The sequence below is a fragment of the Mastacembelus armatus genome, unplaced genomic scaffold, assembly GCF_900324485.2.
Source record: "Mastacembelus armatus unplaced genomic scaffold, fMasArm1.2, whole genome shotgun sequence".
Taxonomy (NCBI): Eukaryota; Metazoa; Chordata; class Actinopteri; order Synbranchiformes; family Mastacembelidae; genus Mastacembelus; species Mastacembelus armatus.
The window spans coordinates 407,526-434,710 of record NW_022872938.1 but is presented as its reverse complement, the minus strand read 5'-3'; positions in this window follow the sequence as shown (position 1 = coordinate 434,710).

Below are 27,185 nucleotides of genomic sequence, written 5' to 3'. Positions count from 1 at the left end.
CCTCTAGTGAAAGTATGCTGACACAGTTAAAGCTCCAAAGAGGACAAAGTTGAAAGGGATTTTAACGTTCTCTCCAGTTCAATTCCTATGGGAAAAAATTCCGACAAAACCTGGAATATTTCGGAAATTATGAACGATATCGCTGAGGAAAGTAGAAGCACCCATCTCCTCATCGAGCTGCACGCGACGGTGTTTGAATGACGTTTCTACGTCGAACGGTGTAGGACTAGATAGCAACCGAAAACGGCGGAATAATAAAAATAACTAGACGATCAATTTCTGAAGAAATTGCGTTGGATTGCGATCGCCGCGAAAAGCTCGAGGCAGACCGTGTCGCCGAAGCACGTTTTGAATCGACCGATTGCGATAATCGAGAAATACCGACTGTAGTGAGGGTTGATTTTATTTGAGAAAATGCTATAAAAAGGCTTTTATTTGAAAGGACAAAGAGCTGCAGGAGACTCTTGGGAACTCACAAAAGAATCTGGACTTTATTTTTTAATATTTCTCATACTTTACAAACATGTGATATCTTCCTATAAATAATTGTAGACTTTTATTGTGAAAGTCTGACCATGTCAAAAACCATGGCTGACAAAGAAAATGGCCTCACCGGGTGCCCGAAGCTGTATGCCAATAACCAACGTCCGTTTTAATATTTAGTTGCTGTTTCAGGGCTGTTTTATTGAGAAAATGCTATTTCGGGGCTTTTATTTGAAAGGGCAAAGTGCTGCAGGACACTCTTGGGACCTTATACAAGAATCTGGACTTTATTTTGAATATTCCTTACAATTTACAAAAATGTAATATCTTCCTATAAATAACTGTAGACTTTTATTGTGAAAGTCTCACCATGTCAGAAACCATGGCTGACATGGAAAATGGCCTCACTTGGTACCTGAAGCTGTATGCCAATAGGTAACGTCCATTTTAATATTGAGTTGCTGTTTCAGGGCTATTCTATTGAGAAAATGCTATTTCGGGGCTTTTATTTTGAAAGGACAAGGTGCTGGAGGAGACTCTTGGGACCTTGTACAAGAATCTGGACTTTATTTTGGATATTCCTTACAATTCACAAAATTGTAATGTCTTACTATATATGACTAGACTTTTCTTCTGAAAGTCCAAACATGGCCTGCTGGGTAATGACACCATGGCTGACATGTAAAACAGCCACAGAGTAAAATGCTCTAAATAACTGAGAATGGTGCCCTTGTGTAACAGCATTACGTAGCCAGTCATTCTTAATTACCAACCACAGACAGCTGCTATTGTTTTGTGTTGAGCTGTTGCTATGGTGACCTATGCCCAGAGTGGGGGTGAGGGTGGGGGGTGGGGAGGGTGGTACAGAGTGGTCACCATGTGAAACAGCAGTGGACATTTGGCAGCCAGTCATTCTTAATTACCAACCACAGACAGCTGCTATTGTTTTGTGTTGAGCTGTTACTATGGTGACCTATGCCCAGAGTGGGGGTGATGGTGGGGGGTGGGGAGGGTGGTACAGAGTGGTCACCATGTGAAACAGCAGTGGACATTAGGCATTCTTAATTACCAACCACAGACAGCTGATATGTTGCTATTGCTTTGTCAGCTGTGGCTATGGTCACCTATGCCTAGAGTGGGGGTGAGGGTGGGGAGTTGGGGGGGTGGTACTGAGTGGTCACCAAGTGAAACAGCAGTTGACATTTGGCAGCCAGTCATTCTTAATTACCAACCACAGACAGCTGCTATTGTTTTGTGTTGAGCTGTTACTATGGTGACCTATGCCCAGAGTGGGGGTGATGGTGGGGGGTGGGGAGGGTGGTACAGAGTGGTCACCATGTGAAACAGCAGTGGACATTAGGCATTCTTAATTACCAACCACAGACAGCTGATATGTTGCTATTGCTTTGTCAGCTGTGGCTATGGTCACCTATGCCTAGAGTGGGGGTGAGGGTGGGGAGTTGGGGGGGTGGTACTGAGTGGTCACCAAGTGAAACAGCAGTTGACATTTGGCAGCCAGTCATTCTTAATTACTAACCACAGACAGATGCTATGCTGCTAATGCATTGTATGTATTTGCTATGGTCACCTATGCCCAGAGTGGGGGTGAGGGTGAGGGTGGGGGGGGGGGGGGGGGTGGTATTGAGTTATCCCCATGTGTAAAAGCAGTGGACATTATACAGCCAGTCATTCTTAATTACCAACCACAGACAGATGCTATGCTGCTATTGCTTTGTTTTGAGCTGTTGCTCTGGTGATCTATGCCCAGAGTGGGGGTGAGGGTGGGGGGTGGGGGGGTGGTACTGAGTGGTCACCAAGTGTAACAGCAGTAGACATTTGGCAGCCTGTCATTCTTAATTACCAACCACAGACAGCTGATATGCTGCTATTGCCTTGTATGCTGTTGCTATGGTGACCTATGCCCAGAGTGGGGGTGAGGGTGAGGGTGGGGGGGGTGGTATTGAGTTATCCCCATGTGTAAAAGCAGTGGACATTACACAGCCAGTCATTCTTAATTACCAATCACAGACAGATGCTATGCTGCTATTGCTTTGTTTTGAGCTGTTGCTATGGTGACCTATGCCCAGAGTGGGGGTGAGGGTGAGGGTGGGGGGTGGGGGGGGGGGGGGGGGTGGTACTCAGTGGTCACCATGTGTAACAGCATGTGACATTTGGCAGCCTGTCATTCTTAATTACCAAACATAGACAGCTGCTATGCTGCTATTGCGCAATAGCTGCTTTGTGTTGAGTAGTTGCTATGGTGATCAAAGGCCAGAGTGAGAGGGGGAGTGACAGCACTTTACACACGCTGAGTGGAGAAACTGAGAAAACTTCACCTTACAAACTGGGGGATTACAGAAAAACTATAAATGCTATCAATATAATTCTTTCACTAACAGTGCCAGGAGGCTTCAACAAAGAGACCGATCCACTTTTTGTGAAGATATTCCAAAAAATGAAGGATTGGTGGCGAGTTAGAAACAGCCTTCATTTGTGTTTCTCTCCAAAAATTGTAGAGATCTTTAGAATGGGAGTGAATGAGAGATTGAGCAGTCACTCTCTGTCTGTTAGGCCACCTTGTGGAAAAACCGTAGGTCCTATAAAAATATGAACAGCATTGCCTGAAAGAAGACAAAAATCTCTACTACTTTTGAGAAAATGGTGTATGAAGAGTCAAAATTGTGGCCGTGACAGCGAGTTAGAGAGAAAAATTTTCCCTAAACTTAACAGCCTCTCCCACTCTAGCGATGACATCACGCACTCTAGCCCTCTCCCATACACACCAATGTAAAATTCAGAAATTTCCTAAAAAAACCATAAAACTTAAACTGCGATTAAAGAAAAACCGTAATAGATATCAAAAAGCTGTATACAAGACTTATAGATTAATGCCTTCTGACCCGTTTAAAGGTCGAATGGTGTTTCTAGCTGAAAGTATGCTGACACAGTTAAAGCTCAAAGAGGACAAAGTTGAAAGGGGATTTTAACGTTCTCTCCATTCATTCCTATGGGAAAAAAATCCGACAAAACCTGGAATATTCGGAAATTATGAAAGATATCGCTGAGAAAAGTAGAAGCACCCATCTCCTCATCGAGCTGCACGCGACGGTGTTTGAATGACGTTTCTACGTCGAACGGTGTAGGACTAGATAGCGACCGAAAAACGGCGGAATAATAAAAATAACTAGAAAATGCATTTCCTGCGGAAGATGCGTGTGAATGCTGAAAGCTGAATGAAGCTGCCCAACGATGCTGAAAATGGCTGAAACGCATTGCTGAACCAGCTGAAGGCTGAAATGCAATCCTGAAGAATCCTGGAAGCTGAAATGTGAAACCGGAGTTGGAAGCTTAATTTAACTAAAAAACTATTCCACATTGCTGAAAAGGCTGGAAAGAAAATCATATGATGTAGAAATTGCTAAAGAAAGAAGTTAAACTAACATGAAAGAAGACACAGTGTAGTGAACGACGGAAGAACTAAAGGATTTGAATATATGCCAGGAAAAAAGCCGGAAAAAGGGAAGATATGAAGCAATATGAAATAGTATGAATAAAGACTAAACAGATGTGCAGTGATAAAAAGGCTGAAGGGAAAAATGTGCTGGAAAAGAGCAAATATTAGCATTTCTTAGCTTCTATTTTGAAACCATGATATACAAATGCTTTTATTTTAAAAGGCAGCCTGCTGCAAGACTTGTGTAACCATGACTTAAGATCAGAACTTTAATTTTGATTATTTGTTATTCTTTGGAACACTCCATTAACTTCCTCTAAATAACTGTAAACTTTTATTGTGAAAGTCTGACCATGTCCTGGTAGCAGGCACCATGGCTGATACTGAAAATGGCCTCACTTGGTGCCTTAGGGGTGCTCAGCCCCAAGGAGAATGTGCATTTATGCCCAGTGGTCTATTTGGGATCTCTCTCACCTTGTCTCCATCACCATCTTTTTCTCTGTGCTGTCAACCAAATAGTAGCGGTGGGCAAATTAAGCCTCATGAAGCATTGAGGCTTTTCTGACAATTGTGCCGAAAAAGATTCAAAGCTTCGAGACTTCAGTGACGGTGACATCTGGTGGACAACTGAAGCAATAGCAACCTCTAAAGAGCATGAATGAAGCACTGGCACTGTTTCAATCCCATGACAGAAATCAAAATGATCCCAAACTTTAGAACGTCGCTTATTGGTGGGACTCCCCGTGAAACTTGCCAAAATACTCTCACTTTCAATCTCTCTCCAAATCCTGAAGCAGAATGATGCATCTTGTATAGCTGGTATGGCACCAAACCACTCAAATCTGTCAAACCTGTCAAGCTGTCATTGCCTCAGAATGCATTGAAACGCCATGAGCCATCATCTAATAAAAGGCATCAATTGAACCATACATATTTATATTGCTCTAATTGAATACTGTTTGTTATGGGTAATGCAGTCAGTTAGTGTCATTTTGACCTCACTTTCTCACCTGAACCTAGTTGTTTTCTTTGAAAAAAAAAAAAACTATCTTTAATGTAAACAAACTGAATTTTCTTTTATCTGTTAATGACAAATGATAATTCCAATCCCTTCTGGTATGTTATCTTCATACAAACCAAAATAATAAGGTGCATATAGTCTAAATTTGTCCCTGCAGCAATCGCTAGCTCTCTCGCTCTCGGGCACGAAGCAACAGCCGCAGACACCATCCATTTTCACCAGCTCTTCAACCCTCTAATCCTCTTCTTCTGGATATCTTCGGTCTTGTTGTCCTCCCCCAGTTTTGTGCTATTTCCCCAACACAGGACAGTGGGACAGATCAGTAATCGACTTACGATCGGTACGACCACGTACCGTCATTGCCCAGAATGCTTTGCGATGTCAAAAGCAATGGCGACTTACTGTGGCCTTTATTTTCTTTTTTTTTAAAAATAAATTTTAACTAAGATATATTTTGTGAGGTTGTACATGATGTTTACTATATACTTAGGTGCAATCTAGGCCTACAAGTATTAAAGCAAGGGCTCCTTGTAACGTTACACTTGTCCCTTACTGACATAATTAACCTCAACTGACATTGAAGTGCTAAGTTACTTAACGTTAAGCTGAACAGACAAAAAAAATTGAAAAAAGTTGAAGGGCAAAAGCTAGAGTGAGAAGTAAAATTGTCAAAAGGGAAAGAAATCCTGAAAAAAAAGGTCATAGGCGACCCACCAATCAGAGGCAGAAGTTGAAACTGCCTTTGATGGAATCAGCCAATCACCATAATATAATAAACACACACACACAAACACATACACAAATAATTTGCCTAACAACAGGAACATCACATCTGGGGGTTCAAAGGCGGGAAATCTTCATTGTCTTTTCATTGTTCATTGTCTGAAGAGAGAGCAACTCAGAAGAGAGGTAAGTGCTATTTTTGTGGTTATATATATATTATAAATTATATTATAATTATATTACACACACACACACACACACACATATATATATTACACACACACACACACACACACACACACATATATATCGTTGATGATTTATCATTGATGATAAATGGGTTTTGGTGTGGATGTGGATCTAAATATAATATATAAAAATATAAATAAATGGGTATTGGAGTGTACACTTTATTAAACATTCAATAGTAAATGAGAAAAAATATATAAAGAAGAAGAAGAAGTACTTTATTAATCCCCAAGGGGAAATTCAGTTGTTACAGCAGTTATTAAATTTGAGATTATTTAAATTATATTGATTAAGAGTAATTCATAAAGTAAATAATAAAGTAATAAAGTAATTAAGTATTTATTTGGGGGGGGTTGTGTGTGTGTATGTGTGTGTGCGTACATGCATGTGTGTTTGTGTGTGTGTGTGTGTGTGTGTGTGTGTGTGTGTGCGCGCGCGTGTGTGCGTTATTGTTTATATTGAGGAATTATAGAGTCTTATGGCCGTGGAAACAAAAGACTTCCTGAATCTCTCAGTCTTGGTTTTAGGAGGAATTAGTCTGGGGCCAAATGAACTTCCCATTCGCCACAGTTCCTCATGAAGTGGGTGGGCAGGATTGTCCAATATGGTGTTGATTTTGTCCATCATCCTCCTCTCTGCCACAGCCTCCAGTCTGTTGTTCCAGTCCAACAACAGATTTTGCCTTCCTGATCAACTTGTTTAGTCTGTTGGCCTCACCAGCCTTGATGCCACCTCCCCAGCACACAATTGCAAAGAACAGTGCACTCGCTACTACAAACTGATAGAAAAACTTCAGTAGCTTGTTGCACACACCAAATGAACAGTCTCCTGAAGAAGAACAGTCTGCTCTGTCCTTTCTTGAAGAGTGCATCTGTATTGTTTGACCAGTCCAGTTTGTTGTTAATGTGGACTCCAAGGTATTTGTAGGAGTCCACAATCTCTACTTCGTCTCCAAGGATGGAGACAGGGACTGGGGTCTTCCTGTTCCTCCTAAAGTCCACCACCAGTGCTCTGGTTTTCTTGATATTGAGCTTTAGACAGTTGTTGTTACACCAATCAACAAAGCTTTTTATCAAGTCTCTGTATTCCTCCTCGTTATTATTGTTGATGCATCCAATGATTGAAGAGTCATCAGAGAAGGACTAAATAAACTTGAATAGCCTACCATTTGTCTCATAAATTATAGCTGAAAGATTTCCTGAAACGACAGAAAAATAGGAAATAATGTTAATCCCAAGAATGTCAGCAATATAAGGGAAATGAATTTAGGAGTAGCAAGTACCAGCGGTAACTGCAGTCAAAATGTGCCATTTCAGTAAAGTCTTTGTTAGGTTGTATAAGGCGATTACAATAAAGCACACTTTAATGGGTAGTAGTAGTCTAACAGATAGACATTTTACATGCAAACTGAATAAATAAATAGCAGCTTGTATAACATTGTCTACTTTTATATTGTTTCAGAATGGCCCTCCGTAAGCTGCTTTTCACCAGGACTGATTCTCCTTATTTTAAGCCTCCACCAATACATATATGTGTGGTGGCAGTGGTGGAGCAGCCTAGGGTGGTGTCCTGGGAGTTCCAGGACACCACAGCCAGGCCAGCTGTCACCAAATTAAACAAGGTGGCCGCAATTTCCGATGGTGACTCTGTGGCCAGAGTCACCGTTTTTGAGGAATATTCCTCAAAAATAATAGCCGGCCACAGCTACATTTTGAGAGGCCACACTCTGAGGGGGCAATCCCCTCCATACATATTAAATATAAATAAAAACACCATGTTCTTTCGGAGTGCCCCACTGAAAATTTCAGAAGACCTCCACAGGGAAGGAGAGGCTCTCCTCCAGCCTGCCTCTATTTTGACCCCCCTGAGCAGTTGCAAAAACAGTCAGGGCTTTCTGACTATACAGGGGGAAGTGGTGGAGGTAAGTATAGTTGGCTCTTTTGGTCCTAATGTGTTTGTACATTATAAGGATTTTGTAAAGGTATTCAGTTTAAACTACTGCAACTAATTTTATTCAGCACAGATTCATCCTGATTATTATAGATTAGCAAAACTGTGTGGGGATACATTTTTTAAAGTCTACTTAAGAGAATAAAATGCAAGAATTTGCCAGAAAATGTTTAACACATCAATCCAATTTCATCTTCAGGTGTCCGTGATAAAAAGGGTCCAGAGTGGGAGAGAAACCATCCCACTCCGAAATGTGTCATTACAGCAGGTACGCAACCAGGGGCAGGCTATAATCCCCAGTCACAGAGAGAAAGCTACTTACTGACTATGTAGTATTTTGCATTAGCTGTGATTCCTTTGAACTACTTAAGTATATGCCTCTTATTTCTATTTCATGACACCTACTTAACTGTACATTTACCTACACACATAAAGTTCCTGGTGCTTTTCAAATATGAAATCCATCCCTCTTACTACAGCTTTTTTTGTGTAATTTTGCTGTAAAAAGCAAACATAAGATACTATAGTCTATTATTTTCTACAGGACACAACACAAGTAAAGGTCTGCCTTTGGCGGGAGGCAGCTGTGTGGCGAGACCTGCAGCTTGGAGCATTTGTGAGAGTATCGCATGTAAAAGCTGGGACATCAGACTACGGCTTCCAGCTGCAGTCAACAGCTAATACAAGGCTTGAGGTACACTTCTTAGCTTGTGCCATTCCATTAAAAAATGAATACATTTAACATTTAGGTAACCAGTTGAACAACTTATAGTTTCAAATAGCCTTCTTTAAGACATTTTAAAATCTACAATTTATTTCCTACTACAATGGAAATAAAGCCTTGGAGTTTGTCAGCGTGTTCATTTATCTGAATTAGTGGAGGAGAGGTTAATTGATTTTAAAAGTATTTAATTGAAATTCCAAAGCTTGTACAAGGACCAACTTCCTGATCAGAAAATCACAGGCTGTAAGCAGTTAGCTGTAACCAACTTCACAGGAAGAAAGATGATGAACAAAGGACAAACATGACATTATAAGGTTGCCAAAATCACATCTCATTGGTTGACTACAGGTGGGGAGGGCTTTGGTTTAGACTTTCACCTTCCCTTGTTGGTGCCCTGGGTTGGTCCCAACCCCTCAGCACTTTGCCATCCTCTTCTTATCTTCTTGTCCAGAGCTGCTCCTCATCCTACAAAACATTCTGTGACACAGTACCTAGTACCTCTGTATCCCTTTTTCATAAGCCCCCCTTATTTGGTAACTCATCCTTGAAGTTTGTGATTCTCTCATCCTTGACTACACCTTGCCTCTCCCTCTGTAACAGCGTATCATACAGGGCCTCTCTCAGCCTGGCAACTTCACCCTGCCTCCCCTCAGCAACAGTGTATCATATGGGGCCTCTCTTTCTGCATGCTGATCTTATCTGTAGTATCATGCATACACACTGTAGAAACTATTCCTGTGACCTTTCTCTCCCTGTGACCTTTCCCTGAACAACACATATGTTAGCAATTACAAAGTTAGATGGTTAACCCAGCATCAAGTTGTTTACATTTATTCTCTTGCATTTCTATGGCATTGCACAACACACATGTAAATATAGTATTTCAGTTAGTCATTCTCCTAAACTACTTATGTGGGTGAGTATATGTGTAGGCACCTGTGTATGTGTGTGCGTGTGTGTTGTAGTGTACATGTGGGTATATGTGTGGGGTAAGCGTATGTGTGTGTGCGTGTGTGAGTGTATGTGTTAGACTCCTTCACATCTGATTGCTTCTTCACACAGTGGGGCAAGGTTTGTAACCCTTGATCCCCACAATTTGGTCTTACACTCTTTGTAACAATGTATAAGCGTCTATAAGAGTAATGATATAATAAATGGAAGAAGTAAATATGTGAATTTATTTCCCAATATTATAAGTGAAATTAGTAAGATTTTATTTCCAAACAGTTATAAATGAAGTTAGTAAATGTGTAAAATTTATTAAATGAAGTTAGTAAATGTGTAAAATTTACTTCCCAACAACTTCCTTATGTTACCCTTCACATCTTATCTTGTATCCTGTGATTCTGTAATTTTTCTGTACAAACAGATGAGTTAAAATAAAAAAAATGACTGTGATAGCAAAAACTATAAAAGAGAGACAGAAATAATCATTGTTAAAGCTGGACAAAACTTGTTTCTCAGAAATTGTGATAGAGGGGACAATATAAACAAAATGTAGTAAATACCTGGTATTGTCTTTTTATTGACAGCAAGTCACCACCAGTTGTAATGGCATTATTGCCCTTGGTGTGATGGAAGACGAGGAAGATGCCAGTATGCTGAAACTGCTGCTGGAAGGTGATGTGGTGGTTGACATCGCGGAGGACATGTGGCGACCTTTTGAGGTGCAACTTACCTCTGGCTCATTTAAAATAAACTTGCAGCTTTCAGGCAATAAAGTCATGTCCATTGAAGCTGCCAAGGAGTAGTTATCACCTTAATTACTGTAAATGTTTTCTAATTGTTTCCTTTTTCTGTTAATTATTTGTTAATTGATTTGTTCTGTAATTGTTAATGAAATGTTAAATTAAATTGGTCACATACTTACATGAATGACTGGTTTCTTGATTTGATGTCTTTCTTCTTCATTGATTTGATTACTTATTTGACTAGATCAATTACAATATAGTTAATTCTTTCCAAATAATAAAATTTACAGGTTTCTCTAGACATCCGTGAATGACGGATGGTTTCTTCAATCACTCACATGCACATTATCATGCAAGAAGGAAAGGACATGGATTGTGAGCATGTACGTTTGTGTTTAAAGCTCAAGTAACTGAGAATCAGAATCAGAATAAGCTTTATTGCCAGGTACAGCAAAGAACACTTTACAGTACTACGACCTGCCACAGTGACTTCTCTGTAATCTTTTTTGATGACGCCAGAATTTCCAAGTGTCCGTAAATGCCTCATTGAAGTATCGCGTAGGGGAGCGAGAACTCCACCATTTTGCTCGGACGACGCTTCTGGTAAGTCTTGGTGGTGATTTTGTCTCCTAGTTGGTAAGTTTTCTTTGAGGGTATGATATAGTTTTGATGTTTGCAGATAACATTCCAGTTGTTTCTAACTCCAACAGAAATCAAATATGACTAGAAGGTCAAACCACTATTATGGCGTATTAAAGCTGTTATTGTTAAGAAGCTAATATTAGCAGCGATGCTAGCGCTAGCGTAGCTACTGTTAGCGCAGGGGGAAAACGCCGCCATTTTCTTCTTACGTCTTTTCAGGGAAATAGATGGTGGATTTTTTAAAACCTGCTAAGTTTTCCAAGATGGTATAATAGAGTTTTGATGTTTGCAGATAACATTCCAGTTGTTTCTAACTCGAACAGAATTCAAATATGACGAGAAGGTCAAACCACTATTATGGCGTATTACAGCTTTTATTGTCAAGAAGCTAATATTAGCAGCGATGCTAGCGTAGCTATTGTTAGAGCAGGGGGAAAACGCCGCCATTTTCTTCTTACGTCTTTTCAGGGAAATGGATGGTGGTGATGGAAGCTAATATTAAAAGCGATGCTAGCGCACAGTATCAACCCAGTGCACAATCCACAAAAGTGTATATTCATGGAAATGTCTTGTGAAATTATGACTCCGAAATGAGACTTTAATAAATAAATTACAGACTAAGAATAAGAATTAAGCCATAAAAGTCTGGTTTGTGAAATTGGTGTTTAACCTGTTCTTCTCTCTTCCTCACTGACTTTGCTGATCTCCTCCATCCTGTGTATACCTGTGGACCATTCTTGACTCCAGCCTTATTGTGAATGTAAGTTAATATTTGAATTGTGATTTTGCTCACACAAAATCAATACTTTTAATAATTTGCTCTCTCTCTCTCTCAGAGGAATTACATGCAACATATACTTACTTAAAAATAGTTAGAATAGTAATATGCTTTAAGTTGATGGTTTTCTTGTGACTAAAGTTTTTGTCTGTCTCAACACTCCTTACTTTCAACAGCAGATACTTACATAAATTACAGACAATGAATTAATGATTCGGAAAAACAGAATTGAAACAAGATCTAATGTGCTGGTGTTCTGAATATAAGATGATTAATCTCTTCTTCTCTTTCTCCTCCTGGTGTCCTGCCTCAATGTCTGCTATACTCTACTAGTGGCGGTGACATCGTGGTGCCTTGACAGTAAGTTCATACATGGATGAACAGTACGTGAATACACATTTACTGAAGTGCTGGTTGAAATACACTGAGACAAATACCCACTACTACAGAACTTTCTTTTGTCACACCAGTCACACAACAGCTGGAAATTCAGTATTCACTTAGGCATATGGTGATTATGTTTCTAGGTTAGTTTTTTATGTTCATGGAAAGACATTCAATTCATTCCACTGACATTTAAACTTGCTTAATTCAATTTTTTTGTATTGAAACAGTTGAAACAGCTATTTAATTTTTTTTTTTTTGTCTTACAGGTGTCCTGCTGTCCAACAACTTTCTTGTCCCTATCATTCATGGTTACTCTGTCTTTCCTGTCCCATCTACCCAGCTCTGTCTAAATTTTGGAATTTTCTAACTTTCTGTCCCTCTGTCCACTCTGTCTGATTTTTGGAACTTGGCAAAAATCTGATTGAAAAAACTTTTGGAAAAATCTTCTTGGAAAAACAAGTTTTGGACTTCATTGCTCTGGTTGAAAAAACTTTTGGAAAAAACTTCTTGGAAAAACAAGTTTTGTTCTTTCTGGTTGTTTCAAGCTATAAAGTGCTTGTCAGTCTGTGAATGGAACTCTGAGAGTCTCTCTGCTCTCGTGCTCTGTCTATTCTCTCTATCCTCAGCATCTTTATATCATTCCAGTTGCCTATATAGACTGAATAGATTTTATACATATATATATTTTTGCAAATTGGGCATACATTTATTATAAACACAATTTGTAAAACCATTTTGATTAGTAATTCAGCATTATTATTAAGCAAAACATTTTCAAAAAATTAATTTGAGCAAAAAAATTAATTCTAGAGACTACAAATAATTTGACTTTATAAATTAAATTTCTTAATACAATTTATAACATTTGATTTTTTTTTTTAAATTCCCTGAAAATAGATAACTATTTTTTACAAGTGATTTATATAAAATAAAATAAATAAAAAAGTTATAGACTGCAATTAAGTACAAAACAACTGGGCTGAAAAAATTGCAGACGACCACTGTAGCTGTTCCTGAGTCTTGTTCCTGTTGGTCATTCAGCTCTTCTCCAGGTTTGTAACCAAAGGTTTGTTTTGACCTCAAATATTTGTATGCATTTTCATTTTTTAAAGCACTCAGTGTATATTTTGTTCTGAACTGTAATTAAAAAAAAACTGCAGAAAAGAAGTGGATTTATTCAGAGTGGTGGTTACCTGTCTGCCGACCCAACATTCCTGATCTTCCTGAGTGATCAACAAGTGGTGGATTCCTGCTACAGAGACCATTGTCATTTCTTTTTACAATTGAATATCTGCTTTAAATATAGACATACATAAAACACAATTTAAGTACAGTTATTCTCCAGTATTAAGTGTAAATTGTTGAGGGTCAGAACATACCAAAGGTCATAGAGTATTTGCTTATATTTAACTATATTTGAATGTTTAAATTTTACAGTTTTTTTTATCTGAATTTAAATATTTGCAAACCATTCATAAAATTGGAATTTGTCCTTTGTAGCTGTTGTAAACAACTTTTAGTTTCCTACACTACTAACTTAAAGCACATTGAAGTCTTTACGAATATAATCAGCCTTTTGGATTTTTTTTATTTATAAAAATATTTGAAAAGTTAAAAAACTTTGGTAGTTAAATTTTGAAATTGTGAAAAGCAGCTTTTAAGCTTTACATATTTACAATTTAAAAAACTTAAAATTATTTTTTTTAAAATAAAATTTAATTATTAAATAAACTCTGCATAATTCTGACTTTTTGTTTACCTTCTGATCCATATTGAGATTTCTACAGTTTTAATAGACTTGATATTGGCATTATCTTTGTAGCAGCTGTAGTTCAACAGGAACAATGCCAAAGAAAGGTAAGAAGTCTGAAGCTGCAAAGCTCCGCTGGCAGAGACTGACTGATTTCCAGTGTGTAGCAACAAGTGACCAAGCAGAACGTCCTCAGAATGATCCTCAGTGCTGTGCTCAGGTAAATGTGTCTGCAAAGTCTAATGCTGAACGTGTTCAACAGAGTAGACCCAAATCTGTGCGCATACCAGGTGTTTCCTATGCTGACATTGTAAAGAGCGGATGTCACAGTGATGCTCCAAGTGTAGCAGGACCTTCTCATGCAGAGTATCCAACCCCAAGAGACCAGTCCTCTGAAACACATGTTTGTGCATCCCGCAGCCAGGCTTCTCTGAAATACGGCAGATCCAGAAATCGTCAGTGCACCTGTAATTCACTAACATTTCTTGCCTTCCTGCATGAGAAAGAAAACATCACCAGAGCAGACCTTGATCACATCCTGGATAAAGGTAACATGATGTATAAAGAGGCCAGGAAACGGTTCCCTAACAGTATCCATTTGACCACTGATGAGCTGCCTGACCAAGTTGCTGCACGCAGGTGTAGGTATTATGTGGACAACGCGCAAATTTCCCGCTATGGCACATTTGGAGACCCGTTACCTGGAGCTGTTGATAGCTTCCTCGATCTAGAGGCAGGTCTGAGCTGTTTGTTATCAGATGTGCAGTACGCATTGTTGCTAATGACAGGGTTATGTATTGGAGTATTCAGAACCAGATCAGGCAGATACGGGTTCTTTGATCCACACTCCAGACGCGTTAATGGTTTGCCCCTCCCACCGAGTTCACGCACTGCTGGAACTGCTGTAATGGTGACGTTCACACATCTCAGTGACATGATTGACAGGCTCCAACAGTGTCACAAGATGTTTGGTACACAGTCCTCCTGTAACTACGAGCTGAAGCCTGTGGTGTTTTACAGCCTGGACACAGTCAATGTGAATGATGAAAGCAGGCCTACACCTCACACTGCTGCTACTCCTGCTGTGTTGGATGATGGTCTTGCAGAATCAAACTCTAATGCTGAAATGTCCACTCCCACAACAGCTGAGAAACAGCCAGAGGTTCATATAACATCCACTGATATGCAACCTGAACAATCATGTCAGTTCTTTTTGAATTCAGTGCCATCACATGATGCTTGTCATGACAAAGAAAACTCAGCTGCTTCAAATAAAAATACCACTGTCATTAAAGTATCTAATTCCTCCAACAAGGCCTTTTGTAAACTGTCCAAACTTAGTAAACAGGAAAGGAGAAAATTTAAGAGAAGACAGTTGCTCTCACAAAAAACTCCACAAGGAAAAGAGAATCAAAAAAGGAAAGAAGTTGAAAAGTATGCTTCAAATGAAACATATAAAGAAAAGAAAAAACAGTATATAACTGACCGCTACAGAGGTGATGTTGACTTCAGGCAGAAACAAAAACAATATATAACTGACCACTACAGAGATGATGTTGACTTCAGGCAGAAACAAAAACAATATATAACTGACCACTACAGAGATGATGTTGACTTCAGGCAGAAACAAAAACAGTATATAACTGACCACTACAGAGATGATGTTGACTTCAGGCAGAAACAAAAACAGTATATAACTGACCACTACAGAGATGATGTTGACTTCAGGCAGAAACAAAAACAATATATAACTGACTACAGAGATGATGTTGACTTCAGGCAGAAACAAAGACAATATATAACTGACCACTACAGAGATGATGTTGACTTCAGGCAGAAACAAAAACAGTATATAACTGACCACTACAGAGATGATGTTGACTTCAGGCAGAAACAAAAACAGTATATAACTGACCACTACAGAGATGATGTTGACTTCAGGAAGAAACAAAAACAGTATATAACTGAGCACTACAGAGATGATGTTGATTACAGACTGAGGCAGCGATCTTATATTACTCAGCGTTATGCACATGACAAAGCATTCAGAGTTCGACACAGACAACATATGAAAGAAATAATGAGGAACAGGTATAAAAACAATTTTACCTTTAGGATCTTGCGTAACATGAGATGTGCAATGAAAATAAAAAGGAAATACAGGCAGATGAATAGGCAGTTACGCCAGATTGACAACCCTTTGATGCAAGAGGCCATATCTGTTTTCAGATCAAATATAAAAACTGGTCCAACTTATGTGTGCACTGTGTGTCATAAGGCATCATTCCCAAACCAGGTCCGACCCTGTATGAGGTCAAATTACATTAAGAATCAAAAAGCGGTTGCGTCATGTCTGACAGGAAAGTATGTTCATGTTTGTGATGATCACTGCAGAAATCAACAACAGTGCAAAGTTCCTGCTGAGAGAAAGAAAGAGTGGATCTGTCACACCTGCCATAATCACCTTAAACATGGAGCCATGCCCCCACTTGCTGTGACCAACAACCTGGAGCTTGTTGAAATTCCACCTGAACTGTCTGATCTCAACATACTGGAGAGACATCTCATAGCAAAGTGCATACCATTTGCTAAGATCGTTCCTCTTCCCAAAGGCAGACAGACAGCAATACGTGGTAATGTGGTCTGTGTCCCATCTGAGGTCCAGGAAACAGTGGATGCTCTGCCCAGACTGAGAAGTGACTCACAGGTCATGAGAGTGAAACTGAAGAGACGGTTGTGTTACAGAGGTCATCAGCTGTTCCAGACTGTAACCTGGTCTAAACTTGTACAGGCTCTGCATAAACTGAAACAGATCCATCCACAGTATGAGGATGTAAGTATCAGAGATGATGCTGAGTTATGTGACCCAACACTTCCTGATGAGGAAGATGATGATGATGATGATGAATATGGGGAAGATGATCTCATGGAGATAGACAGATGTGAACACAGTGCACTACATGAGACAGAAAACAATCCTGAACATGAGCAACAACACTCTGACATGTTACATGACGATGATGAAGCTGAGCAGCAGAGAGATGATGAAGGACAGGAAGGTGACATGCCCAATGGAGGTTTTGCTCTAGACTCATGTCTTCAGCCGCCTGATGTTGCAGAGGAAATATTATGTTTTAGTGAAGGAATCTACTCTGTTGCTCCTGCTGAAAGAAACAACCCAGTCAGCTTTTTCCAAACCCCTAAACTGGAGGCCATGGCTTTCCCTGTTCAGTTCCCTACAGGTCAAAACACACTGGATGAACAGAGACGTATTAAATTAACACCCAGTAGTTATTTCAAATCAAGGCTTTTCTGTATCGATGAACGCTTTGCCAGAGACACAAACTACTTGTTCTTTGCTCAGTTTGTGACTGAAATACACTTGGCCACTTCCAGCATGACTATTCAGTTACGGAAAGGAAAACCTGTGACCAGAGATGGACGCAAAATAACCTCAGGGATGTTGCAAGACAAACGAGAGGTTGAGAAACTGGTGAGGAATAAAGATGCAGTCAGATTCATGCAGCCACTGAGAGGAACACCAGCTTATTGGGAGAAAACAACCAGAGATCTTTTTGCCATGATCAGACAGTTGGGAACTCCTACATTCTTCTGTACATTCTCAGCAGCTGAAATGCGTTGGCCTGAGGTGGTTGAGGCAATAAAAACTCAGCAGGGTGAAGAGGTTCATTTTGAGGAACTTGACTGGGCAGCAAAGTGTGACATATTAAGGAGCAATCCAGTGACAGCAATGCGCATGTTTGATAAACGTGTTGAGGCCTTATTCAGAGATTTGATCTTATCTCCTGCACAACCTCTGGGCAAAGTTGTTGACTACTTTTACAGAGTGGAGTTTCAGCACAGAGGAAGTCCACACATCCACTGTCTCATATGGGTAGAAGGTGCACCTGTGTTTGAGGAAGATGATGATCAGACTGTGTGTGAGTTTGTGTCTAAATACGTCACAGCTCAGCTGCCTGACCCACATACACAACCTGAACTGTACAAGAAAGTGAAAGAAGTGCAGATGCACAGTAAAAACCACTCAAAGACGTGTTTCAGAAGCCTCAGCTCTGGTTGTAGATTTGGATTTCCCAAACCACCCTGCAGAAAGACAATGATAACGAGAGCTGGTGAGGATGTTGATGAACTGCAAGTGGAAGAAGCCAAGAGAAAGCTCAGACCACTGAACCTGTTGTTGAATGAACCTGAAACTGCCTCTCTCAGTTTGCAGCAGCTTCTGGCTCGATGCAGTTTAACACTCAGTGAGTATGAACAATGCCTCAATGTGATGAACAAATCCAGTGCTGTCATACTGAAACGTGACCCTAAAGACTGTTGGGTGAACGGATATAATCCTCATCTGCTGGAAGCCTGGAATGCTAACATTGATGTGAGTTATATTCTCAATGCGTATTCTTGCATCATTTACCTGACCAGCTACATAACCAAGAAAGAAGCTGGACTGTCTGAGTACCTCAAAACAGTCATCCTGAACTCTGACAGGGAAAGCGTCAATGAATGTGATGAAATGAGGGCAGTCATGCAGGCGTATTCAAAAAAGAGAGAGATCAGTGCTCAGGAGTGTGTGACTCGTGCATGTGGCATTAACATGAAGAAGTGTTCACGTGGTGTCGTATTCATACCGACAGATGACAATGCAGTGAAAATGAGCCGTCCCCTCTCGTACCTGGAGAACACAACACCAGAGTGTGCAAACGTGTGGATGACGTCTTTGACTGACAAATACAAATGCAGACCTGAAACTCCAGAGTTTGAGTCGATGTGTTTGGCTGATTTTGCAGCTACATGCAGGTTTGTCTATGGCCAACAGACCAAAGGTAAAGATGTTCTGCCCCTGCTGAATGAGATGGGATTTGTTCAGAGGAGAAAAAATGATAAGCCTGCTATCATCAGATTTCACCGCCGCTCACAGGAAAAATATCCTGAGCAATTTTACGGCACATTACTGAAACTCTACCTTCCTTTCCGATCAGAGCAGGAACTGAAAAGACGTTTCTTACCCACGTACGAGTCCTTCTATAACAGCGGCTGGGTACAGCTACCAGGGTCTGACCGTCCTGAGAGTGTCAAACAAATTGTCAAACGAAACAGAGACAAATATGAGAAAAACAGTGAAGAGATCGAGGAAGCTGTTGAGGAGTATGAACAGAACAGAGGTGTGATCGATGAATGGTGTAACCTGGCACCTGAATCTGAAGTAGTGAGGTTGGAGTGTATTGATGAACTTCAGGCCAGAGAGCCAGACCATGAGAATGAACAGGAGAATGTTCCAGACTACAGTCGTCAGGCTGCTGCTGTGACAGAAACCAGAGCCATCAGAGAGCCACCTGTTATTGACCCCACAGTGTTACGCCAAATGTTTCAGAACCTGAACCAGAAACAAGCCTGTGTGTTCTATACAGTCAGAGACTGGTGCATAAGACGAGTTTGTGGCCTAAATCCAGATCAGTTTTTCTTTTACATCAATGGTGGAGCTGGAACAGGAAAGTCACATCTCATCAAATGCATCCACTCAGAGGCATCTAAGATACTGAGCAAACTGCCGAGACACGCTGAGGAGGCCGACATATCCAAACCTACTGTCCTGTTAACAGCTTTCACTGGAACCGCAGCCTTTAATATATCAGGCACAACACTGCACTCTCTGCTCAAACTGCCCAGAAGCCTAAAGCCTCCATTTCAAGGACTGGGTAACCAACTGGATGAAGTCAGATCAGAGCTGATAAATGCTGAAATCATTATCATTGATGAAGTGTCCATGGTGTCAAAGGCCCTTTTTGCTTATGTGGATGCCAGACTCAAACAGATCAAAGGCAGCCAGAGACCCTTTGGAGGGATGTCAGTAATAGCTGTTGGAGACTTCTATCAGCTGCCACCAGTCCGACAGGCTAAACCTCTGTGTGTACATGACCCGTGTGAGATTGACCTGTGGCAGGAACACTTTCAGATGATCACTCTGACTGAGATCATGCGTCAGAAAGATGATGTTGCCTTTGCAGAGATGCTGAACAGGATCCGTGTCAAAGACAAGTCAGATGAGTTGTCTGAAGCAGACAGAGCTTTGCTGTCACAAGCCGTCACTGAACCACAACTTTGTCCACCTGACGTCCTGCATATTTTTGCAACCAACAAACAGGTAGATGCTCACAACTCTGCAACATTAACTCGGCTCCATTCTCAGACCATTAACATTGATGCAGACGACTATAAAAAGGACCCACGAACTGGCAGAATGACAAGACAAGCCAACCCATTTAAAGGAGGCAGGAATGAGTTACCAGACACACTACAAGTTGCTGAGGGAGCTCGTGTCATGCTCACCAGAAACCTGGATATTTCTCAGGGACTAGTCAATGGTTCATTTGCTACTTTAGTCAGAGTAGTCACCTCTGAACAAAATGGTTCTGCACATGTCACTATGCTTGGGCTCAGGATGGATAATGAAACATCTGGAAGGAATCGCCATAACAGAGCACCAGGACATCCTGCCAATCTAGTGTACATAGAGAGAGCAGAGGAGAGTCTGAAACAGAAAGGAGTGGTACGCAGACAGTTCCCCATTAAACTGGCCTTTGCATGTACAATTCATAAGGTTCAGGGTATGACAACCAAATCAGCTGTGGTCTCACTAAAGTCCATCTTTGAACCTGGCATGGCTTATGTAGCTGTCAGCAGAGTGACCTCTCTCAGTGGACTCCACCTACTGGACATGGATGACAGTAAAATATATGCTAACACAGAAATCACTGCAGCCCTGGAGACCATGAGACAAGCCAACATGGACGACACGATGCCTCTTCTTCACATCACACAAACACTGAACAGACCTGACACTCTGACCATTGTCCACCATAATACAGAAGGGTTGCCTTCTCATGTCAGTGACATCAAGAGCCATCATGAGCTGTGTCTGGCAGATGTTTTGTGTCTAACTGAAACTCACCTCCAAGGTTCCTTTGTTGCAGAGAGTCTCCATTTAGAGGGTTACAACATGTTCAAACGTAACAGACATGTGTCCTACACAAATTTCCCACAGCTGGCCAACAGAGGTGGTGGTGGAGTTGCTGTTTATGTCAAAGGTCACATTCAAGTGCATGAAAAACAGTACATCCATAATGTGACCGACCTTGAGTTTGTGGCTTTGAAGGTTGAAGGCCCAGTTCCTGCACTGGTTGCTGCTGTATACAGACCTCCAGACTACAGTGTGACATCATTCCTGTCTAACCTGGGAAGCCTTCTGGATGCACTGGAGATCATGGATTGTCACCCCATCATTGTCTGTGGTGATTTCAATGAGAACCTTTTATCCAGTGGAACCAAACCAATACTGGATCTGTTCAAGTCCAGGGGATTTGCACAAGTCATCACTGCTGCAACCACAGAGAAGAACACACTGCTGGACCTCATGTTCATCTCACAGCCACACCAGTGTCTGCACTGTGGAGTCATGAAAACCTATTACAGTTATCACAGTCCTGTTTACTGTGTGCTGTCCTCTAACAGGTCATGAAGAGCTCAGGTGAGTTTTGCATTGTGCCTAAGAACAAGGCCTGTTGTTGCTGAGAGAAAAACCTCTGGAGCCCATCTTTTTTATGGAGCACAACAACGTCTGTTTTGGTACTCAAAAATATTAGATCTCATACTCTGATTTGGTTCAGGTAGAAGTTTGAAAAGTCAGATTAGATAGTTGTTTAACATATAGTTGGTTTATTTAGTAATTGGAATGAAATTTGCTTTGGTAATTATATGTTTTCAGGTTATTGGACAATTTTATTGGTCATAATATTTTCTGGTAACTATGTTTTTATGGTTTTGTATTTAATATATTTTGGCCTGTGCATCTATCAGGGTGGGTCTGGGTCAGGGTTGGTAAATGCACAGGCCAAAACATTTGAAGCAGCTGTGAACACTGATGTTAACATCATCGTACACAGCTGCTAACACAGAAATACATCAGGAAGTATGTGTTCTACATATAACACACACTTCCTGATACCTACCAGCTGATACCCCACATGTTATCCCACCCAGTTTCCATTAGCCTCTCTGGCAGGGTGGGTGATCTGACCAGAGACTATAACTTAGGATAGTTTTCTTTCTCTTCCTCTCATCTGTGATGTTGCAAACTGCTTTCACTGTCTGGACCTTTGACATTTCAAGTTACTGTAGTTCTTCAGTCTTCACCATCATCTCCTCCTGTTTGGACCTGTGAGCATCAGCTCAGAACAGCCAAGACATCATGCTACAACAGACCAGACACTGCAGCTCAAAAACAGACCCATCTGGACCACACATCTGGACCACTTCCTGCTTCCTGCTTGTCCCAGTCATTTTTCAAGGAAGAGGATGATGATTCCTGCCAAGTCTTTGCCTCACCTTCTCTCTGACTCTGACACACTGGATCACTTTAGACCAACCACAACATCATGCTGCTACAGCTGCACTGTCACACAACAGCAGACCCATCACTGCTGGACACGTGTTTCTCGTACCAGTGTCCAGGTTTCCTCAGAACAGACCATGAGGTACAGTTTGTTTTTTCATTACAACTCACAAATCTGTACTCATTCGTGTATTCATTCAATTACAGTGTTTTCCATGAACTTCTTCCTACAGCAACTTATTCACTGTGGTTTGTCCACTTCACAGTGAAGACCCTGAGAACTGCACATCTCTGCAAAACCTCCATGTTTGAAATGGCACTGGATACAAAAGGGTTTACTGCCTTGCAGCAGTGTTCAAGGTAATTAGATTATTGTGGAAGATTTAACTTTTGAATATGTTTGTTTGTTTCATTGGCTTTAATTTATTACAAGATCTTTCTGTTTCTATTGTCAGGATGAGCTCCATATTCCTGTCTTCACATCTGTACATCCACTGGTCTAAACAGTTCAGTTCAGTGGATCCTCAGCACGTTGCTGCAGGGAAACACCTGCCCATCAGTCATCACTGTCACCTTCACTGTGACAGTGTTTTCTCTGTGAGGTCAGTTCTCCACCTAAATAAATTCAGAAGGTAATAATGTTTTATTGTTTATTTTAATTCTGTTATACAACAGCCATACATTAATCCATCATCAACTGCTTATCCTTCTAGGGTGGCTGGGAGCCTGGAGCCAATCCCAGCATGCAGTGTGTGAGAGATGGGGTCTACCCTGGACAGATCAGCAGTCTATCACAGGGGCATGTGTTTGGATTGTGGAAGGAGAAAACCCAAGCCAGACTGGGGAGAACAACTGAAAGAGCAAATAATATTAACTGGAGGCAGTGGTTCTACAGCAACCTGAAATGTCAAAGGTCACAAAACACTTTACATCTTCAGTAACCTGCTTTCCAAGAATGGACAGATTAGTATTGGACAAAATGAAGAATAGGAAACTAATTTAAAAGTTCCATATTCAAACAGTATGTTTATTTTGTATTCTATGACATATTACTTTCATTTTTCGTTATTTTCATTGCACCATTTCATTCAATTTTATGTCATGGTTTTCTTTCCTCTTTAATCGGTTTAAAACATATGAAAAACAGATAATTTAGTTGTTGATAATTCTTAGTTTACAGATGCAGGTAAATGAATTAACCCAGAGCAGAGGACAGATTTAAAATAGTCATTAGAGTGGGGTATCAGCTGGTAGGTATGTGAAAGGTTTCCACATGTGTGGACTTAGCTTTGGGCTAATCTAAACCCCAGCATATAGTCAGCAGTCATACTGTGTATTTACCTTCAGTGTTTCACACTATGAAGTCAAAGCTCAGGTTATTCAGAGCAGTCTTCAGAATACCCACAACACCACTGTAGCTCAGATGAGCCACAGCTAATGGTTTGACTGGGAGACAAATGTTCCCATGCTGGTCTTATAATGACTGTCAGTCCAGGACTACTGAAGCTTGGAGCCCTGGACAAATGGGGATATTAGCCTAAGGCTAACCATGATGTGACAAGCCTTTGTAGGTAGGACTGACCAATATTGTAACATAACCATTAAAAGTGTATTATCCTTAGTCATTAATGTCCAGCAAAGGACATTGTGATATACACAGAAAACAAGTTTGTCCCTAGTGAAACATGTTAAATAGGTTACAGGGTCACTCTTCAATCATTCCCTCATCTTAACACAAAGGTTAAAGTTCACTATTTAGCAGATATGATTTACACAGCTGCTGAAACACTTTTGATTAACACACTGTTTTGTGCACTTTGGCAAAGAGCATAAATAGCAGGAATTAAAACAGTGTGAACAGAGATGACTAGAAGTTACAAAATATCAGTATTTCTGATGGAGTTTTGCAGGTGCCATATTAATCACTTTTTATGTTTCTTTAACTTATTTGTTGGTAAAATCTTGTGTTTGATAAAAACATAGTGACAACTGAACTCTGCATTTTATGTTATTGATGATTTGATTCAGGTTTTATGTAACCAGGTGGATGAAAAACCCTGAATGCCTGGTCAATAGACTGGTTTTTTATTTGTTTTGCTGTTGCTATTTTTAGCTGCAGAGGCACATTTTGAACAGCAGAGGGCCTCATTTTGTTTTCATGGGTTTGGATTTGGGAAAATACAAATGCATGCTGGGAAAAAGACCAGAAGTAGAAAGAACGTGAGGTGTTCGTGGGGAGTGACTGTAATTGCAGACGGTGAGCTAATATTAATTTGATCATGTTGGTTGAGAACGAGTTCGCCCATTATACTTTTCTATGGGTTGGGTGTTGTCTGATGTGTCTCTGGCAGCTCATGTTTTGTGGTTGTTGTGCAACAGAATCGCCGATGTATATGGAATGAGAACCTGCACGTGTATAGCGTCAAATTCGATCCGGTAGCTGGGTAAATGCTGTTATTGTTATATTTCGCATTTTGTTTTGTCTCAACTTTATAGATGGGCCACTGCTATATTTGTTTAGTACCAGTAAAAAATTGTGACATTAATGAGTCACAGGCACAGTTACATTTTCAAGTGTATCAAACCTGGTAGAGGTGTAAGCTGCACACAAACTTTTGTTATTGATTTTGGTTTATTTATTTTATTTCTCTGATTTTTGGGAACACCTTTTCTGTTAATGATTGGGACTTTGGAAATAAAGACCCCACAAAAATGTATTGTTTGAAGACCGGAGTGTTACTGAACCTGGCTTCATTTATACAGTATATTGGTTTGAGTTCAAAAGGGTCCAACCTTACATCACATGTTTTTATTCATGTTTATGCTCCTTTTGTGTTCTTCATTGCTTTAAAGTAGACACTGATTATTGAACTGTACATTTCCAATTTTATTTTAAATTTGTTTACATCAAAAGGGGTCAGATCCATAGCTTGTTTTTTCTGTATTTTGTACATTTATTTGATATATTTTGAATTGATTGTTTTGCATAGTTTTCAATAAAAAGCTGCTGACAAGTAAAGTTAATATTTTAATTGTAAGTTTCCTTTTTTAAATTTATGTGCATCCTATCCAGTTTCGCAACTACTGTTTTAAAATATTTTCCATGTTATGTGCATATCTATTTTATGTGTGTGATATCAATGATCATAAATAAACATAAATCAAAAATAATAAAACAAATATTTGTCTTTCATTTCTGAAATGCATTGTTGAAAAAGCTGAATATATCTGGAACCAAAAATGTAAAGCTGAGACTTAACTTGTTTAGCTATAAAAGTACTGAAGATTGCTGAAAAGGGTTGAAAAGGAAAAATGTTCTGCTAAAGAAATATGTAGAAAATAACTGGCTTTAAATTGAAAGAAAAAAGTGTTACACTAATATACAAGAAGAAAGTGTAGTGAAGGAACTGTTTACTAGGACAGATGAGAAGAGAGGCAGAACTGAAAAAGGAAGGAGAAAAGAAGGTTAGACTGATAACATGATAACCAAAGCTGAAATGTATGAGAAAAGATGTTCATATAGAGAAAGAAGAGAAGGAAGGAAGGTTTGAAAAAAGGGAAGAAATTAAGGAATGAAAACAGTATGAATAAAGAATAAACAGATGTGCAGTGATAAAAAGGCTGAAAGAGAAAAATGTGCTGGAAAAGAGCAAATATTATCATTTCTTAGCTTCTATTTTGAAACCATGAAATAAAAATGCTTTTATTTTAATAGGCAGCCTGCTGCAGAAGATTCATGTAACCATGACTTAAGATCTGAACTTTAATTTTGATTTTTTGTTATTCTTTGGAACTCTGCATTAACTTCCTGTAAATACGGACACATGGTGAACGAAATGGCCTCACTTGGTGCCTGAAGCTGTATGCCAATAGGCAACGACGTGTTAATAGAGTTGCTGTTTCAGGCTTTTCTGTTGAGAAAATGCTATTCTGGGCTTTATGGAAAGGAAAGTGCTGAAGAAGACTCAGGGACCATACAAGAATCTGGACTTCCTTATACTTTACAAAAATGTAATATCTTCCAATAAATAACTGTAGACTTTTATTGTGAAAGTATTAATATTTGCTTTTTGTCAGAAAAAGGAGCCCTGCCTCTCCTCACCCCCGTAATATTATAAAACAGATACACATTAGCTAATTATATTTATATAATTTGTTATATTATAGATCTAATACACTCAAATAACTAATTGGATGAACTCAAATTCTGGGCAGAATTTCCATCCAATAAAATATAGATATACAAATTAAGTATGTTTTGCAACTTTCACATTAGTCCATCTCATTTTCAAATCCTGTTACAGTGAAATTGTTGCAATATATAAATCAAATAAATTTAGTTGTGTCAAACTTAAAGTTGATTCACCTGGAAATAATGTAAGTAATAAAGTATGCTTCTTTTCACGTGATCCTTCAGTCAACATGAAACAAAACCTGGTGGAGTCTGATAACATAGTCATTAAAATGTGACTGTGGGTTTAAACTGGTTCTGACCATTCATTCAAAGAGAGTTTCAGTGTGGTTAAACTGTGTTACATCCTATTCAATCTCAGTGGAATCATTGACACTAGAGCCGAATGGAGCTTGAGAAGCGTACAAAAAAGTTACAACCATCACATACCACAAACTATTTTAATTAACATTCCAACATTCTGGCTTTAAGAAACTAATAAAATGAAAGAAAGCAAATTGTGGTCACAATTTCTTTTAGATCAAGCAGAGGGAAAACGGAATCGCTCAATTCTGAGGAAAATAATAAGGATCACCCTTAATTACAGTTTTGCATCAGATTAAATCTGCCTGTAAGAGCCATGTAGAAGTGATAATATTTTAAACCACCACTAGGTTCACTGTGGAAAATTTGTATAAAGGTATCCCCTTCCCTGCAACTTGGTGTGTTCTTGTGTTCAGTGGCGGACCGACAAA